General features: G+C 41.3%; 1 non-coding gene across 1 annotated transcript; it reads right to left on the bottom strand.

The window, feature by feature from the left end:
• Nucleotides 1-985: 985 nt before the first annotated feature.
• Trnap-ugg (transfer RNA proline (anticodon UGG)) lies at nt 986-1069 on the bottom strand. Its single transcript has one exon. It is a non-coding gene; the product is annotated as a tRNA-Pro (tRNA).
• Nucleotides 1070-9409: the final 8340 nt, after the last annotated feature.

The following is a 9409-nucleotide window of genomic DNA, read 5'->3' as shown; positions in this document are numbered from 1 at the left end:
CAGATGAATGTAGGTTCACAAGGGATTGTGTTCTGAATGTTCAAAATAGCCATGTTTGGGCGGACGAAAACTCTCATGCCACGCATGTTCAGGTATTTCAAGACATGTTTGGAATTAACGCATGGGTACGTATTCTGGACGGTCATGTGATTGGACTACACCTCCTTCCATTCAAGCACCCGTTATTGGAAACTGTGTGGTCGTGCGGTAGCGTTCTCGCTTCCCATGTCCGGGTTCCCGGGTTCGATTCCCGGCGGGGTCAGGGATTTTCTCTGCCTCGTGATGACTGGGTGTTGTGTGCTGTCCTTAGTTAGGTTTAAGTAGTTCTAAGTTCTAGGGGACTGATGACCAACGACGTTAAGTCCCATAGTGTTCAGAGCCATTTGAACCGTTTTGGAAGCTGTGCCATTGAATGTGGTTTCAACATGATGGAGCACCATCTCACTTTTCACTGGCTGTCCGGAGACATCTCCACAGACGGTATGGTGAAAGATTGATAGGTCATGGTGGTCCTACAGCGTGGCCTCCACGATTACCGGATTTAACCCCTATGGACTACTTCTCGTGGGGTCGTATGAAGAGCCTAATTTATGAGACACCTGTAGAGACAGAGGAAGACCTGCTGACTCGAGTTCTGGCCGCTGCAGAAGACATTGAAGAGACACCAGTTGGGATGGAGCGAGTGTACCAGATCTTGCTTCGAAGGTACAATGTGTGTAACAACGTTGGTGGTCGCCGCATCGAGCCGCTGTTGTAATGCATCGGTACGTTGCGGCTGGTGCCGTAGATGCTGGGCCCTTGTTGTTGTCGACTAATGTAAACCGTAAGGTGTAAGTTGCAGTGCAAATGCGTAAGTAATAACAGAACGAGTCAGTATAAAAAATGATTCAAATGGGTCTCAGCACTATGGGACTTAACTGCTGAGGTCGTCAGCCCCTAGAACTTAGAACTACTTAAATCTAACTAAGGACATCACACACGTCCATGCCCGAGGCAGGATTCGAACCTGCGACCGTACCAGTCGCACGGTTCCAGACTGTAGCGCCTAGAACCGCTCGGCCACTCAGGCCGGCAAGTCAGTATACTTTTCAAACGGATTGCAACAATTGTAGTGGGTCACGCGTAAGCACATTCCTCACGTGGGAGTGGATGAGTTAATCATCTGCATTGAAACTGTCGTAGAACGGAAACGACACGTTTCCGGACATGGGTTCCTATTCAAAATGTTATCTACTCACTGCCCTCTACATGCCCTAGAAGTTTGTAACGGGAATTCCCGACCACCCTGTATATCATTATGCGGCTGCACGCCAAGAAGGATTTTAATGGCTTTCAAGAGCTTCACAAGCTGCAACATGGTCGCAAATGGAACAGTGAGCCGAATATGTAGAATAAGTTTCTTTTATTTCACGTCTATAGTGACAAACTTGTAGGTCCTCAGATACCGGTTTCGAGCAACAATGACGATCTTCAGATCTGCAGCAAAATATGGAAAAGAATGTGCGACTAGCAAATTGTCTATAGCTTCAAACAATAAAATAGATCATGATGAAAAGTATTACTGATATACTTGTGAAAATTATGGGCTTTAAATATGGCGAGGCATACCTGTTTTATAAAAACATGTCCTAATATACTGGAGCCATAGTGTCATAGTCAGAAGCTAAGCATAAAGTCAGAGCCATCATCGTCACATATATATGGGTAATGGTATACACGAGAGTCATCTCGTCAGCTGCACTACTGTCCAGTACAAACTGCCGTACAGTAGCCACGAAATGTTTGTGTCGCAGGCTCACCAAATGTCGCTGATGTAGGCTTACACATAGTCTTCAATGACAATTGTACGATGTAAAATAAAAAATAGGGATACAATCAGTAATGTCTGTAATGGGCTTGTAAAGTGCAAAGTCGTAACAGTAAGAAAACGCAATAAATTAAAACACGCATTCAAAAGCGTTGCTTTGCTGCACCGACTACCGCAACTGTGGATTTTAGGCTGGACCGCACATAAGGCCATGCTTGTGATATTTGAGAAACCAAACTATTCAAAAAGATCCTGGAGGCTGGTTTTGTCAATACAAAACTCGATCCGTTAAATTTTACGTCCAGTCAAACAGCTTTATGGAAACTGAATCCAGTGGGTGTAGTTTCCTCCAAGTTTCTGAACAAAATGATACCAGGCAAGATTCATACCCCCAATTCATATCGCTAACGGTCAGACAGTAAATTTGACGAATTGTGTGGATTACATATTTCTCTGAAAAACAAGTGTTGCGCGTAAGTAACATTCTCTGTGAGTTTCCGTACCATTACTAAATTTCCTTACATTCCATCGTTGAAGGGCACCTCTACTGAAATATGAAATGATAGTACGGCATGATGGATAAGTTCGGCGGCCGACTTGCAAGTCTGTCGAGGCGACGCCACACTGAGCGACTTGTGCGTCGATCATGATAAAACTATGATGAGGACAATGCAGCATCTGGTCGGGAATCGAAAAGGCAGTCAAACTTGCTAACCACTCACCTAAGGAGAAAGACGGTGCTTCTCATCCAGAATGTTAGCTGTATTAGGTAGTCTTCTCTTTAGCGGAATGTAATCCTCCCATGAAATTGCACAAATTGTTGCACTTTGTACATTGGCAAAAGTTCTTTTTGTAGTGACCTGTCACTCACTCCCTCCGAAAAATATTGCAACTACAGGGACACTTTAATTATCTAAATCTATATCAATACTCCACAAGCCATCTGATGGTGTGTGGCGGAGGGTACTTGGTTTACCACTAACTGTTCTTCCTGTCCCTGTCAGTAGTGGAGCTGGGCTGGTGCAAGTGCATTTTGTTAGTGCAGGTTGCCTACATCAGGGACAGCTATGCATTCAGGGGCAAACCTATTGTTCTCCTTTTATTGATATATCCTTAACCTTGTAACGTGCACGTGGGGCACACAATACACGTTAAAGCCTGTACTATGGCAAGTGAGTGGGGTTCACCTTATGAGAAAGGATTTTCATATAGATATCGACTGTGTGTACCTGAATGGTGGCAAATCAGACTTACACCCACTCTGTAATAACAATGATCCGTCAAGCAAGTTCGAAATGCAATTACAAGTCAGGATGGAGCAAAAGCAACACTGAAGATGCTACCAATTTGATAATAATATGGTCGCCAGCCTAATTAGGCATTAACTGAGTTTCCTCCCTGTACAAGTTGGTATATATTCATGCAAAACAACACATATTAACACTGCATAATATAGTAGAATTTTAGAAACAATAAATCTATTGAGCTGATAGTTTCACATTCTGTACTGATATGGAAAAACCATGAATACATAACACTACACTACAATGTATACTACAAAACTTTATACTGTCGATTAATCTGATTAAAATTGGGCATAAGTTACTCTAGAAGTAGCACTTTCGAGCCACACACAAAATGTCAATTTTTGATAAAGATAAAACATTGATAAATTTTGACTTTTATATTGACTTTAACTTTTGCTGGTCAAACCAATTTAGAACACTTCAGAATTCAAATGAATAAAAAGGGGGTGGGGGCTCTGAAACTGTATAAAAAATTGATTACTGAAATTATTATGCGTTCAAGATTTCCAGTATATGAGTTACTACCCTTTTTCTTCTTGTTTACTGTTCATTTAAATACCTTTATATCTGTCTCAAAATAATTAAACTTCACTACTATATCAATATTAAAGTTATCTTTCAACTTTGTTAGACCTTCGTTATTCATTTACTGGTTCATTAACAAAACAGTTCTTTAAACACCATTCTAACGTAACTAGGTCTGCAAGTAATTATTATCAACACAAAATTTAATTTTTCATTTTGGGACACTCGGATTGCACAACATTTGGAAAGGGCCCTGTCTAGGTCAGTTGTGAGGATAATTAAATGATGGAAAGTTCTGGTAAAATTTAGGTTATTATTGAACAGTTCACTCTTTTGTCCATACGAATACAGTACTAAAAGTTTCAACCTGCTTGTATCGATGCGGCGGTTGGCGGGCGGCGAGATGGCGAGGCACAGAGCACACATACAACCACAGCTGTGACTCTTGTCATATCGGCACTTTAATTCTTCTTTGCGTCGCAATACTTTTCCATTTAGTGCCTATGGACTTTTGCCATGCTGTGTGGGCGTTGGAACGGCATGCCCGAGGCTCAGTGAAGCTACATCTTCCAAGAGAGCCTCCTCACACCAGAAGGTATTGCTCAAACCAGTTCCAAACTCCAACTACTACTGCTGAGCCCGTTGTGCCGTGCAGTGCCCGTGCGCATTTTCCCATGCTCGCCTGCCATCCACCTTTTACCACTCCCTTACACACAGGGTATTCACCCGAGGTTTTTCATTCTACATATTATAACACATTGCCTACGTATGGAGCAGATGCACAGTTACAATTTTAAACATCTTACAACATTTGTTACATTTCAATTCTATTACAATATTGCTTGACATTTGACATAAACATTAATATTCACATTCAAACTTGTTTACAGTTATCTTAACACAGTAACATGAAACAAAAAAAACGAAATGAAATCAGAACATCAATTACACTAGTTTATCGAAAAATCAGACGGAAAAAATTTACTTATATGTACAATAGTACAGCGTCGTTGTTGTTACAACCTATTCTTCTGTTACTTGGTTTTGCATGTCGCTGCACTTAACCTATTGTCCCTCCACCCCCTCCCCTTCCCCAAAACCCCCCTTCATGCTACAGATATACTTTCAGGTCTGAGTTATTGGAACAGGGCCCCTCTCACTCTTATCAATTTGACTGACTACTTAGTTGCATTATCAATTAATTAACCTCTCTGGTGGAAAAGTGTCATGTCCCCACCTGCCATGCCCACTGGTGGGAGGTTCAAATTCCATCAGGACAATGCAACCTCTACTAACCTAAGAAAGTGGCAGGATAGATAGGTCACTGGAGCTAACTCCACTAACCTAAGTCATCCGACCACCACCTCTTCCTAGGAACTAACGAGAAGTTGGAATTTCTTGCTAAGAACTGGCAGGAAGTTTGAATTTTGGAGGTAAGATAGGTCAATTTGACTATCTCTACTAACCAAAGAATATGGCAGAAAAGAAAGGGCACTTTGGCTACCTCCACTAACCTAAGTCATCCGACCGACACCTCTTCCTAGGAAATGGTTGGAACAGGACTTGACCTGTGGTGGACATAAGATTTTATTTTGCATGCACTATTTATTTAAACAATTATAGGCAATACCTCCATCCAGTGTGTTAACCATGAGGTCTGGGAGCCCAACTGACCTAGTACACAGTACCACCAGCAGAAGGCGCTGTCGTCTGTTCCATGACGTAATCCAAGATAGAGGAGAAAGTGATGGGAAACAGTGTGGCCGCCATGGGCTCTGGAGTCCAACTGACATTGTACACAGTACCACCACCAGAGGGCACTGTCGTCTCTTCCATGACATAAGCCAAGATGGCGGTCTGGTGGTGGAGAGGAAGGGTCTCATAACAGGAAATTCTGAAGTATAGTGTTTATTTATTAAAAGAAATCAGTTTGTGGGGGTTGGATTCCTCTCACTCATCATTCTCAGTTGTTTGGAAACATGTAGGTCTTGTAAGAAATAATTACATGGAGCAAAGATGTTGCACTGTACTCTGGGTGTCTTAACCTAATGCTTGGGCCTCTGTCAGCACTTAACCTAATGTTCGGTTAAGTGGTTTTCTGTGTCACCCCCATTTCCTTAAACTACTGTACAGCATTTCATACTAAATTAAGTAATCAGCTATACCTTCCCACCATTTTCTGGTACAGTTTTAGAATTTAGCATGCTTTTGAATGCCAATTCTCGCGCATTCTTCTCTGTCATCCACCCATCCACCCATCCATTGTGCTTTACTTTAAAATTATTCAAATTAACTTAGTGTTCTGCACTTAACCTGCTGTTCTGCTCCATGTCATCCACTCACACACAGCCTCCCCTTAACTATTCTACTGGTAACACTAGATTGATATAAAAAAAATTTCTTAGGGTAGTAGAAGTTGCATTGTCCTGATGGAATTTGAATTTCCCACCATGGCGCCATGGTAGGGGGCGGTGTGGCACTTTCCTACCAGAGAGATTAATTAATTGACCAATTTAATTAAGCAGTCAATCAAATTGATAAGAGTCAGAGGGGGGCCTATTCCAGTAACAGACCCGAAAGTGTACCTGTAGCAGTGAAGGGGAGGGGGTTGTGGGAGGGGGAGGGGGTGGGGGTGGGGGGGACAATAGGTTAACTGCAGTGACATGGAAAATACTTACTAGAACAATAAGTTAACGACCTTTCAATCAAAGGAGAACAATAGGTTAAGTACCTGTCAATCAAAGGAGAACAATAGGTTTGCCCATAGTGCCTAACTACCCATGATGTAGACAACCCACACTAACAATGAACACCGGATGAGGCCTGGGTCCACTACTCCTGTCCCACTCACGAATGACAGATAGGAGAAATGGACGTGGTAAACCTCTGCATTACGTCTAATTTCTCGAATTTTGTTGCCATCGTCATTTCGCGAGAAGTATGTGGGAGGAAGTAATACGTTGTCTGACAATTCCCAGAAAGTGCACTCTCTCAATCAGTAATCCTCTCCGTCTTCCACAAGGAATCTCTTGTAGCGCCTGCCATCACATGGTAATCTCAACGCCATCTCTAAACATCACTAGCATCGGAACTTCCATGGACTCGCTGCGAGGAAACGGTGCACCTGTTACATTTTTATCACATAAAACTGTGTTTATTTGATTTCTTTTACGTAATATAATGTTTCATACAAGGACCTTTTAGCACCTTATTTACCGAAACATTACAACAACTCTCTAAGTAAAAAGTTTTAGACTCATAAGGGAGTGAAACTAGTGTCACTGTGTCTGAGCTTCATCACGAGCAGTTGACACAGACTTGTCGCTAAGATGCCAAACGCTACGGTCTTTGCCGGCCCTTGCGACAAAACTCTGGAACTCTCATGGCAAGATGACCCTCTACCTCCGTGATTTTCCCCCGAGTTCTTCTGATATTCGGATCATTTTCTTTGTGTCCTATGTAAACATGGTAGCTAGTTTGTGAACTGTCTTCTAGTCATTCTGGTTTCATATGCCGCGGGCAGGAGTAAGCAAACTTCTCTATAAATACAATATTCTTTTTAGCTTAAACATTTCCTTTGTGAAAAAGGACTGTTTAAACTTGCATTGGTACTGTCGTAGGCTATGACGAGCCAAACGCAATTGCAAAATACCCACGAGGACGTGCTGAAGAGTAATCCCTCAGAATTTTTTATGTGAAAACTCTTAAAGATTTTTAAATATAACGAACGTTATTAACATTCTTCAGCTTTACTTATTTACTTCTTAACAATATATAATGTTATACATGTTTAGGCCAGTTATTCGTCCGTCTAGGGTTGGTACTGACGAGAGATTAATTTGCTTGTTTTGCTGGTTGCAGATCGGCAGGGTGAGGATGCTGTACAGCCGCTCCAGGCTACCAAGGTAGTCAGTACCTGGCTGGATATGGGGAACCCCAGAGCAGGGGCACTTGAACGGTGGTTGCTCCCATGGCGTGAGGGCAGAAGGTATGACACTAATGGTGGCCTTTGTGGCAGTCTAAAATTACACAGAACTCTTACAAATTAAATGGTAAATCAAAGTTCCGCAGTAGAGAGAATCTGAATGCATCTGCAGCCTCAGATACATGAGTTGCATACAATGAAACAATAACAATTACAATACGTTAAAAACTACCAAACTTAATTATTTATAGTTTTCTCACAATGGAACTTAAAATTAATAACTTCTAAACACTATATGTGATTTCATCAAACAATACCTCAGATGATACCTATATATGAACATTTATTTTATTTATCGACACATTAGGATTTTCATACGTGTTTCATTATGCAAATGTTTGTCAGAACGTTGTATTCTTCACATCAACACAGCAAGTGAATAGAACATGCTTCACATCTTGCCTTATTTGTGTAGGTAGCTAATGAATGTTTTATTTAAATGTTCATTACAACTAATATTAATTACCACTGTACTTTAAACGTGGTCAGTCCCTTGTAGAAGCTAACAACAGGATGGATAGAGCACTGAGGGACATTTCTGTCAAGCTGGCCAAAGTTATTATTTAAGAAATATTTAACAACATTTTACCATCATTTAATATACGTTCATATATGTGAGAGTTCTATGTTATTTATTTGTGATCAGACTATTATTTACACTTACTGTAAATGGTCTGAGTGGGACCAAGTGTTAATAACATTCTATTTATTAAGTAACAATAAGTCAGTTTAATGTGCAAGGTAGTTAACTTAACTGATACTCAAAACAATATGTACGACCTAAGAAAACGGTAAATATTGATGGGGATCACCACCAGCCAATGAGAATCAGAAGGTGGCAGAACGTTAATGGAGCACAAAACTCAGCAGCGTGCTGGAGATGCACACTTCATTCGGAGAGCTGGAGGAAGGCAGACTAGCCTGAGGTAACATGTGGTACTCAGTCACAAAGACGATAGATTTTGAGAGGAAAACGTCCCGTCGAGAGCTGTAACCATCTGAAGACGTTAAAACACAAATTTGTGACGTTTTCAGCCTATCGTTTCGCGACATGAAAACACATTACAGAATCATTGTGCACGAAAATCACGACACCTTGCTGGGTAAAATTGATTCTGTTGCATCGACCGATACGGTAGCGCAACTTGTAAAAAGTCACGAAAACTTAAAGGACTCAATAGATACTATTACGACACAAATGGACACTCTAATACTTGACACAGGAAAACATTGGGAGGAAATGAGCACACTAGCGGAAAAAGTAGCCGAACTTTCCGATCAGTTGACAAATATATCTACGAAGGTAGATGGTGATTTGAATGATACAAGACCAGTAGCCTTTACTGACGCAGAGGAGTGCGAGGAAATTAGGAAATTCAGACAAAGTCAGAAGCAAATAAATACGCAACACAAAAAATAATTGCGCGAAGTACAAGATCAGTTAACACAGGTGATACACGAATTACATATTTCAAAGGACACTAGCGCTCCGATATGGGAAGACGGATTTAGAAATACGGAAAAGTCACACGGTAATAATACACGGTATTTCGGAGATCTTGAATGGAGTCAGCACGGTGGATCGCGTCTTGAGATGGAATCGCCGGCACGACATAAGAGTGACCGATTTGCGACTCGCCGACACTATGACTTTAACAATAAGCTCTTCATCACAACGAGTATATCTAAACATTCAAGAAGTCTAGTAATGACATACATCCACAACCTCGGCTTCATCAATTTCCGCATTGGTGTCCTCCTAAATGGTCATTGTTGTTGTTGAGA

Source organism: Schistocerca cancellata, chromosome 5 (assembly GCF_023864275.1).
Source record: "Schistocerca cancellata isolate TAMUIC-IGC-003103 chromosome 5, iqSchCanc2.1, whole genome shotgun sequence".
Classification (NCBI taxonomy): Eukaryota; Metazoa; Arthropoda; class Insecta; order Orthoptera; family Acrididae; genus Schistocerca; species Schistocerca cancellata.
Note: the sequence above shows the minus strand (reverse complement) of the source record. Positions and strands in the feature narration are given on the sequence as shown.